Here is a 10,507-nt window from a genome sequence, read left to right as displayed (position 1 = left end):
CCACTGTAGGCAAATGAACTTAATTTCTCTAAGAAACTCTCAGAGGCATTACAGAAAACACATCTCAAAGTTAGCCCATCGACCGGGCAAAAGATATGACTATTTACCAGTTTCTATTAGTCACTGGTAGAAGTCTGCTTCCAGGTTTCATCAGAATCCAGCACTTTCAGTTTACCATTGGCACTGGAAGAAGGGTGAACGTGCTTAGACAAAGTAATGTATATGCTGGGAGTTGCAAGTTTTGCTGGTGTGTGTAGAGATTGTAAAGAACAATGATATAGGCAGGACACAAATAATATCTCCTATGCTTAACAAACTAGAAGAGAACAATTCCACAACCTAAAAAACATACAACCAACATTATTCCTATTGGTGAAACTTTAGAAGAATTTCCCTTAAAATAAGAAATAAGACAAAGATATTTAATATCACTGATGCAAGTCAATATTATATTGGAACCTGAACTGATGCAATAAAAACTGTATAAACAGAAAAGTGAGATGAGGTTCAAAAAAGAAAAGATGAGATCATCATTATTTGCAGGTATTATATATTTTTTCTAAATAGGAAATACTAGAAAAGCCACAACAACTATGGAATAATATTAAAAGCATTCAGTGGGAAGTGGATATGGCTCAAGCAATTGTGCTCCCACCTACCATATGGGAGATCTCTGGTTCGGTTCCGGTGCCTCCTAAAGAAGACAGCACACTGGCACAACAGGCAAGTGTGGTGAGCTGACGCAACAAGATGATACAACAAGAGACATGAGGAAAGCATAATGAGAGACACAAAAAAGCAGGGAGCAGAGGTGACTTGAGGGCTTAGTGCCTCCCTCTGACTTCGGAGTTCCGGGTTAGGGTTCCCAGTACCTCCTAAGGAAACAAGGAAGATGAACAGACACAGCAAGAACAAACAATGAGGAGGTGGAGAGAAATAAGTAAATTAAATAAATCTTTAAAAGGAGAGAGAGAGTTCAGCAAGATTTCTGGACATAAGATCAATATAGGAAATCATACCACTGCTATAAACCAGCAATAACCAAATAGAAAAATTAATAGAAGCAATAATCATGCACTCAATAGCAATAAAAACCATAAGAAAAAATAACAGCAATGTTATGAAGAACTTTATAAGCTTTACCAAAGGGTATAAAATAAGATCTGAATAACCTGAAACTTTTCATGAATGGGAAGATTCAAAACTGTAAAAATGTTAGTCCATCTAAATTAATTCATAAATTCAATGCCATTTCCATAAAAATGCAAAGAATGTTTATGGAGGAACTTGAAGAAATCATTCTAAAATTCAGACAAAGTAAGCATGTACTGAAAAGAACATGGAAAGAATTTAACTTACCATATATCAAGATGTTTTGTAAAATTAGAGTTTTTAAGATAGTGTCTTTTTGCATAGGAATAGATAGATCAGTGGAAGAGAAGAGAGAACCCAAAAACAGGCAAATCCATTTTGAAAAACTAGTATATAAGACAGATGGGGTATTTTTAAGAAAAGACAAAATTCCATATAAAGCATGACTCAATTGGCTTTCTCTATGGAAGAATAAATGAAATCATATTATCTCACATTATACAAAAAATTATTTCCACTTGTATTAAAATCTAAATATAAGAAATTAACATGATTGACAAAAATAGGAGATTAATTTTGTGAGCCTAAGATATGAATCTCTCATTAACCAAGGTGGCAAAACCAAAATTCCGAAAGAAAAATTTGTTAAATTTGACATCAAAATTATTATTGGTGTGTGTGTAGAACAAAAGTCACCATAATATTTTATAAGGAGCAGAGTAGAGGAAGATATCCCAGCTCTTGTAACAAAAAGGTAGGGCAGGTAGATGACAGAAGGAGGGGAAGAGATTTCTTTAAAGAATCCCTTATACCAGGGGTTCTCAAACAGGGGTCAGTGGACACCCAAGGGCCCCATGGAAAGGTTTCAGGGGGTCCATGAGCTTGAATTGAAGGAATTCAACTTCTTGTCTTCATTCTCTCTGACCTCTAACTGAAATCTAGCATTTCTTTCACTTATGAATGTATGCATTAAATAAATTACATTAGTATTTATTTCACCTGATCGGCAAAGGGTCTGTGGAACAAAAACGGTTAAGAACCCCTAACCTATACAATATTAGCTCCATGGAACAGGAGCTTTGTTTTATTTATATCTGTTTACTTGGTGCCTCAAATAATGCTCGGAACTTGGCAAGAGTTCTAGACAACTTGTTGAATAAATGAAAAAATAAATGAATGAATAAACAAATGAAATTCTATGTATCGATTTAAAAGACAAACAACCAAATAGGGAAAAAAAAATAGCCTGGGATATACCTGGGTAATTCTTCTAAGAGAAATGTGAATGGCCAAAAAACTGTGAAAACATGAACAACCTCATTAGTAATCAGGGAATTGCAAAGTAAAACATAAGTAAGATGTTATTTAAATCCCCTTTACATATTGGCAACAAGTAAAATGATTTTGCAAATATTACAAGATGTGGAGAAAAGGAAACTCTAATAAAGTGATGGTAAGAGAAAAATTGGCCTAGCCATTTTGCAAAGTAATTTGCAAAATGTAATATGTAGTGTTTCAGTTAGAGAAATGCCACCTGCTGCAAGTATCAAAGCCAAAAACTTCAGTGGCTTAAAATAGTAAATGTTTACTTTGTACAAAATGTTTTATTTCTGGTTGATTGGTTGCCTCCCATGTGGTCATTCAGAGACTCAGGTGTCTTTTGTCTACGCCTCCGTCATTGTCTGGTGCATGGAATCATTTGCATTCAGTCAGTAAATGAAGAGTAAAACAAGAGGTTTTTACAGATTAGCCAGATAATGATCACACCTCCTTCACTTAAATTACATTGATCAGAATTAACTACATGTCCACACATAACCGCTAATGAAGCTTGGATATGAATTCTATTTGCCCAGAAGAGAAAGATGTTTTTTGGTGCAGTTAACACCTTTGGAATATAGACTGTATGATTTATGTCAATGTTAAGTTTCTTGAATTTGATGATTGTACTTAACGTGGTCACGTAAGTGAATAATCCTGTTCTTAGAAATATTCATGGTAGTTTTAATTCCCAAAAGAGCATGATGAATCCAATCTACTCTCAAATGTTTAGAAAATAGATGTATTATAGATAGAGAGAGAGAGAGATAGATATAGATAGAATGATATAATAAATGTGGAAAAATGTGAAAAGCTGGTAAATCTTGGAGGCTGGACTGGGAGTATACTGGAGTTCTCTACATTAATTTTGTACTATATTTTCCAACTTTCCTGTAAGTTTCAACTTATTTCAAAATAAAAAGTTGTCTTTTTTTTTTTAATGTGCAGTTCAATATAGTCAAGCTACTTCTATTTCCAGCCAAGAAGGAATAACAGGGACTGGATTTACCCCCGCCTGAAACAAACAAAAAACTGATAAAATTTATGAAATGAGGGTTTTCATCAGGCAACAAAGGTCAGGGATCCCCAAGATACAGGAAACAAAAGAAGTGAACCTCACAATTGCTTCAACATACTGACTTGAGAGCGTTTCAAGGGCATACAACTGCAGGAGTCAAGGACTATGTTAGGCAAAAGGATTTGGAATCCAGAGCAAAAGAAAATAAAAGACCATCTAATGGGATGTTTTACCCATTATAACAAAAGGAAAATAGACTGTATTAGTACAGGTGCAGTGGGATGATGGGATAATAGATTTGGAAGTTTAGGAATAAAGATATCAAAAAGTAAGGAGCAGATGTGGCTCAAGCAGTTGGTGCCCACTTTACACATGGTTGGTCCCCGGCTTGGTTCCCAGTGACTCCTAAAGAAGACAAGTAGACACAACAAGCAGATGCAACAGACAGAACAGTGAGTTGTGGCAATGAGCAGATATAACAAGCAGGGAGTGGTTGTGGCTCAAGTGATTGGGCACCCACCTCACACATGGGAGGTCTGGGGTTCGGTTCCTGGTGTCTCCTAAAGAAGATGAGCAGACAGTGAGCAGATACAGCAAGCCAGCACAGTGACAAGGCAATGAATGGAAATAATGAACAGACAGATGAGGGAGCCATCTTAGAGGGAAGGGGAAGCTAAGGGTAAAAATAAAATGAACCTAGTATAAAAGATTAAAAATAATTCATATTAAAGGGAAACACATTGGTATAAAAACTTTAAAATAAAATCAGACACTAGAAAACTGGAAAAGAAAAATGAAAAATTAATAAAGTAAAAAATTATCAAGATACATCTAAAATTTCAACATTTTAATAGGCATAATTAAGATAACACTAGAATATTCTAAAAAACTGTAAAAGAAAATGAACTAGATAAAGGTAGAGGGAAATTAATAGAAAAAAATCAAAAAGATAAATCCCAAGAAGTTTAAACAGTAATAAGATAGAAGATAAAACAAGATAAAATGATTCTAAAATAAAATTCATACATTAAAAAAATAGGCAACATAAGGAAAAGAATCTAATTTAAATAGTCAAATAAGTTGCCAATTTAAAATACTAGAGGGGAAAAGAGAGAGGGAGACAGACAAACAGGCAGAGAGAGAGAGAGAGAAAAAAAACATAATTCTCCCAGGTGAGAGAAACAATTTTTATTTTCTTGGTTAGCATTTTTACAACAGGGTGAAATTTTCTTCTAAAATATTGACACATTTTCCTGATTAAGAAATGAAGGTACATTTAGAGACAAACAAGATACTGACTTTCTCCACTCTCAAAACCTAAACACAAGTTAGAAAGAAAAGGGTAGTCCAGGATAGTGTGAGACTGACTGAAAATCCATTTGAATCTAGCCACACAATTCTTGTAGTCATGCTTAAATAAACCTGATTAGATAGACAGATGATACATAAACAGATAGATAGATAGATAGATGATAGACAGAAAGATGATAGATATAAATAGAACAGATAAACAAATATGTGTGCATGCACAACCATGTGTGTATCGCCATAGAATCAAGCACTTGTTTAAGAATTTATGAGCAGATAGGATCTTGATTTGCATGAACATTAAAGTTAAGAGGTGCCCAGGCAAAGGCCACGTAGGTTAAGGTCTTTGAAGCATGTGGTTCTATGTCCCAACACATATTAAGCTCTTGTGTTCTCATTTCCATGGCCTGAAATACCTAATCTGAGGTGACTACAACTAAGAAAAGGCAGGAATCTCACCCATGAAGGTGATGCTCAGTTCCCTGCAGATACCTAGGATTCACTGGGGTGGTTAGATCACTTGTGCTCCCACGGTGGTATGATGAGCTAGGGACAAAGAGGCAGATGATTTTTTTCTCAACAGTCTCACGAACAGATAGAAAAAACAACTCCTATTTGTGAAGAGTTTAACTCAGATTGATTTTATGGACAGAAAAGGCATCTCTGTGAGTCGTGGAATTACTTCAGGAGGGAAGATTCCAGAACGGAAGATAAATTTCTTACAATACATGAGATTTGGACACAGAATCATGAAATTTTAAAGTCATAAGTAATGAGAACTGCCAGCCATATTCACAATTGCTAAAATATGGGAACAGCCCAAGTGTCCATCAACCAAGGAATGGATAAACAAAATGTGCTATATACACACAGTAGAATACTCTTCAGCTATAAGGAGAAATGAAATAGGGATGCATATGACAAAATGCATGAAACTTGAGGACATTATGTTGAGTGAAATAAGCTAGATGCAAAAGGACAAATATTGTATGGTCTCACCAATACGAAGTAAATACAATGAGTAAACTCATGGAGGTAAACTCTGGAGGATGTTAATAAGAAATAGAAGGTGGGTTGAGAATGGGAGCTGATGCTTAATGTATATAGCTTTATTAATAAGGTTAATTGTAAAAGTGTGGAAATGAGTAGCATTGATAGTAACACATTATTGTGAGTATGACTAACACTGATGATTTATAAATAAGATTGTGGCTGAAAAGTGTAGTCTGTATTGGGGAGCAGCTGTAGCTCAGTGGTTGAGTGCCTGCTTCCCATGTGTGAGGTCCTGGGTTCAATCCCCGGTATCTCCTAAAAAAAAAAGGTAGTCTGTGGACATAATTGTCAATTGAAAGGAAACTAGGGAATGTATAACTGTGATTTCAGTGGTGGGTAAAGACTGTGGTTAATAGTGTAAATAAAACAATGCTCTTCTTTTACAAAATGCTAAGAATGTGGTGATACATGGGGAAAATTACAGCTAATGTAACTTATTGATGATAGTTAACAGTGATATTGTATTATCTGGCAGAAAAAACAAGAAGATATTATTTCAGTTCTGAGGGACAACAATAGGGGGTTGAAGGGGTATGAGATTTTTTCATTGGGAGTAATGAAAATGTTCTAAAACTGACTGAGGTGATGACAGCACAACTCTGATGAAAATGAGAACCACTGAGTGTACACTTTGAATAGATTGTACCAAGCGTGGGACTGTATAACACAGGGATTCCAGTGGTGGATAAAGGACTGTGGTTAACAGGGCAAATAGGAGACTGTTCTTTCATGAACAATAACAAATATAATATTAATAAAGTGTTAATAATTGGGTGGGTTGGGGGGAAAATATGCCAAGTGTAAGACATGGGCTATAGTTAGTAATAGTATTTTGACTATTCTCTTTCATTGTTTGTAACAAATGTTTCATAACAATGCAAGATGTTGATGGTGGGGAGATGTATGGAAGCCTTGTTTGGTGGCATGCGAGCTTGTTTTATAAATTCACAAATTTTATTATATACTTGTTCACGTATGTCCATGTATGAATGATACACTTCAATAAAATTTTATTTTAAAAAGTAATGAGACATTTCTATACTCCAATTTATCAACTTAGTTAAACAAGAGAGACCAATTCTGTTCATTTATCCTCCTTCAGTCTTCAGATAAGCACCTCATATGGAAAACCTGGGATAAAATATAGATTTGAACCAGTATGAGTCAGCATCTTTGATCATGAAGCATTGATGTTTTGTCAATGGTCTCTCACCAGTGCCTCACAATATCCATCCCTAATATCTGTTCCATTCTTGAATACTTTAATGGTGAGTACTTTGACTTCTCCAACTACCTTGTCCTCAATCCTACTTCAGCTACTTATTCTTGTTTCAGTAACTGAACTGGCTCCATAATCTCAATTTAAAATTATCTACTTTGCAGTCACCACCCTCTAGTTTTAGAGCTTACTTTTGTTTTTATAAGATTTATTTATTTATTTATTCTCCCTCCCCCCCACCCCAGTTGTCTGTTCTCTGTGTCTATTTGCTGTGTCTTTCTTCTTTGTCCGCTTCTGTTATTGTCAGCTTCTGTGTTTCTTTTTGTTGCGTCATCTTCTTGTATCAGCTCTCTGTGTGGGCTGCACCATTCTTAGGCAGGCTGCACGTTCTTTCGTGCTGGGCGGCTCTCCTTATGGGGTGCACTCCTTGCGAGTGGGGCTCCCCTACCGGGGGGACACCCCTGGGTGGCAGGGCGCTCCTTGCGCACATCAGCACTGCGCATGGGCCAACTCCACACAGGTCAAGAAGGTCCAGGGTTTGAACTGTGAACCTCCCATGTGGTAGACGGACGCCCTAACCACTGGGCCAAGTCTATTTCCCTAGAGCTTACTTTCTATTGTATACTGACTGCACAATCCCACAGGAAAACTGAGATAACTTTAAGAAACCACTATAACTAATATTCATAGAGAGATAAGATGTATTCATAATACAAAAGAGATACTGTGATAAAGGGGCAAGAAAAAGGACATGGAGATTAAAAAACATGATAGCCAACATTTTAAAAATTCAATAGAATGGCAAAAGATTTTCAAATATACAAGATTCAGAGCACAAGCTTTTCATGCACTTTTTTTTCTTTGAAAGCCACTGAGGGATGTGATCCCAGAAACAAGACAATAAAAGAAGAAAGAGGAAGACATGGGCTCTAGGAAATACGAATTCAACAAAGAAGAGCAGAAAGGGGAGTCCCCAATGGGTCAGCGGTGCAGTAGACCTGGAGATCAAACTTTCCAATTTAGAGGAAAATGGAAGAGTCTAGAGGATGTTCCCCAGAAAGGAAAAAAAATATATATATATAAAATTATAGATTAGCTGTCTATGTGTTTTGAAACCATACAAACTTGTTTGTGCTCTTGGGAAGAAGGTAACACATAACATAAAGACAGGCAAGTGATAAAAGCAAAAGAGTTATCAATTCAGGGCTTGTGAAAATGGAGAAGGTTATACAGCAAAGGAAACAGTCATGATATGCTAGCTGACTCCACAAAAGAATACTAACCCTTACAGGCATACAGCGGTAGTGACTGAAAGAAAAAGGATACTTAAAAGCAGTGGGTCCTTGTTAAGCCCAGCGACCATGGCGCTGACTCCACAATGAGGACAAGAAATTGGTACTCATTGGACCCGCTGACGAGGGCTGTTTCCAAAGTGAAGACAAGATACTTGTCCCCATAGGACCCAAGGAGGAGCTGCCTCAGGCTCTGGACCCGATCTGGCCACATCCACATTTTCCTGCCAGCCAGGAGATGGCGCTCGCCAGCGAATCTTTCCCCAGAGTGTCGCTTTCAACCTCCATTCTGCCCCTGCTTCAGGACTTAGACAAAGCGGTCTCTGCTGGCCAAATTCACTAAAGAGAAGCCATTCTCTGCCCTCCGCCGTATCCTCCCTCTTCCCAGGGAAAGAAGACGTCTCTTCCCCTCTCGGTTGGCTACAGTGAGCCATGGGTTTTGTCCAGGCAGTCCCCTTGAGGGTGAGTGATGGGTGCCTCCCAACCACAGGGGTTAGCAACTCACTGTTGTCATTTTGGCTTCTAGTCCCTGGCGAATGCATAGCACTCTCCTGGTGTGCAGATCCCCAAAGCAGCATCCTTGGACAGCGTTTTTGCCCTTCGTCTTTTATCTCTGTGAAAAGGTCAAAATACCTCCTGTTTTGCCTACCTACTCCAATGCCATCTTCCCAGGAGTCCTCTCACATGCCCCCCCCCCCTTTCATTATATTGGTGTGGCAAATTGCATTAATTGATTTTTTTATGCACAATCTCCCTTGTGTTCCTGTGATAAATCCCACTTGGTCATGGTGTATGGTCCTTTTGATGAGCTGTTGGATTTTGTTTGCCAGTGTTTTGTTGAAGACTTTAGCATCTATGGTCATAGAGGGATTGGTTTGTAACTATTGAAAAAAAAAAAAAAAAAGAGCAGCAGGATTTGATGTGCCTCCGTGGTACCTGAGGCATGAGGCAAGGTGAGAACTGCTGTTCCAGAAGGCAGGGAAGAAGAGTTCTCATTTGGCCACCATTCAGATGGATTCTGAGCTTGCCAAGCATCTTTTCTTTGAAGGGGCCACCCTGATCATTCTGATCATGCCCAAGGGAACAGAATTTGGCATTGATTACAACTCCTGGGAGGTGGGGCCCCAGTTCCAGGGCATGAAGATGATCCCACCAGGCATCCACTTCCTCCACTATAGCTCTGTGGACAAGGCCAATCCCAGGAAGGCAGGCCTTCATATGGGCTTCTTTCTTAGCCTGCAGCATCTGCGGCTGATGGTCTTGCACTGGAATGCAGCCCAGGAAGAGATGGATCTTTCCCCAGCCCCAGAGGCTGAGGTGGAGGCAGGTAAGGGCCAACCTCCAGAAGCTAGACCAGTTCCTGAGACTTTACCTATATTCAACACTCAAGAAGTGGATCTTGTTCACCAGCTTCATCAGTGAGTCCGTAACGGAGAAGCTGCAGCCCAAGAGCAGGCAGGTTTGTGCCTTCTCAGATGTGCTGCCCCTGCTCTCCATGAAGCACGCCAAGGACCGTGTAGGTAGGAATCTACCCTGCTGTGTCACTGAGTACAAAAGCTACAGGAGGGCCTGGCCTGGCTAGCTGAGATGAAGCCCAGAAATGGGGTGGAGATCCATTTCTCAGAGCTGCCCACACAGATGTTCCTGGGCAGTGCCATGATGCAGAGATATTCAGGCACAGCATGGACCTGACCCAGGCTTTGGAGATGGTGCCCAGCAAATAGTTCCCCAGCAATCCCCAGGATGTGCTCAGTGGACTCCAGTTTGCTTTTGTATGCTTCCTGCTGGGGAATGTGTCCCAGGCATTTGAGCACTGGATGTGGCTTGGGAAACTCCTGTTCCATGCAGAAGACACCATGGTGTTGCACTGCTTCCTCTACATCAACCTCATCTCCATCTTGTACCACCAGCTCAGGGAGACCCCCCTCCAACTTCTTTGTGGACATTGTCTCTGAGAACAACTTCCTCACCAGTACCTTACAGGTTTTCTTTTCCTTTGCCTGCAGCATTACTGCGGATGCCACCCTGAGACAGAAAGCTGAAAAGTTCCAAGCATATCTGACCAAAAAGTTCCAGTGGGATTTTGATGCAGAGCCAGAGGACAGTGCCCTGGGGGTGACGGAGTTCACCTAGGACACTGTCACCGACTAACTCTGGGAATGCTCTCAGCTATAGGAAGGTCCCTTCCCACATGACTGCAATCTT

The 10,507-nt window shown here is 39.1% G+C and overlaps 1 pseudogene; it reads left to right on the top strand.

Annotated features, from left to right (window-relative positions):
• Nucleotides 1–630: 630 nt before the first annotated feature.
• Nucleotides 631–10,435, top strand: LOC101422379 (protein AAR2 homolog pseudogene; annotated as a pseudogene).
• Nucleotides 10,436–10,507: the final 72 nt, after the last annotated feature.

The sequence above is a fragment of the Dasypus novemcinctus genome, chromosome 9, assembly GCF_030445035.2.
Source record: "Dasypus novemcinctus isolate mDasNov1 chromosome 9, mDasNov1.1.hap2, whole genome shotgun sequence".
Taxonomy (NCBI): Eukaryota; Metazoa; Chordata; class Mammalia; order Cingulata; family Dasypodidae; genus Dasypus; species Dasypus novemcinctus.
This window is presented reverse-complemented; position numbering and strand designations above follow the sequence as displayed.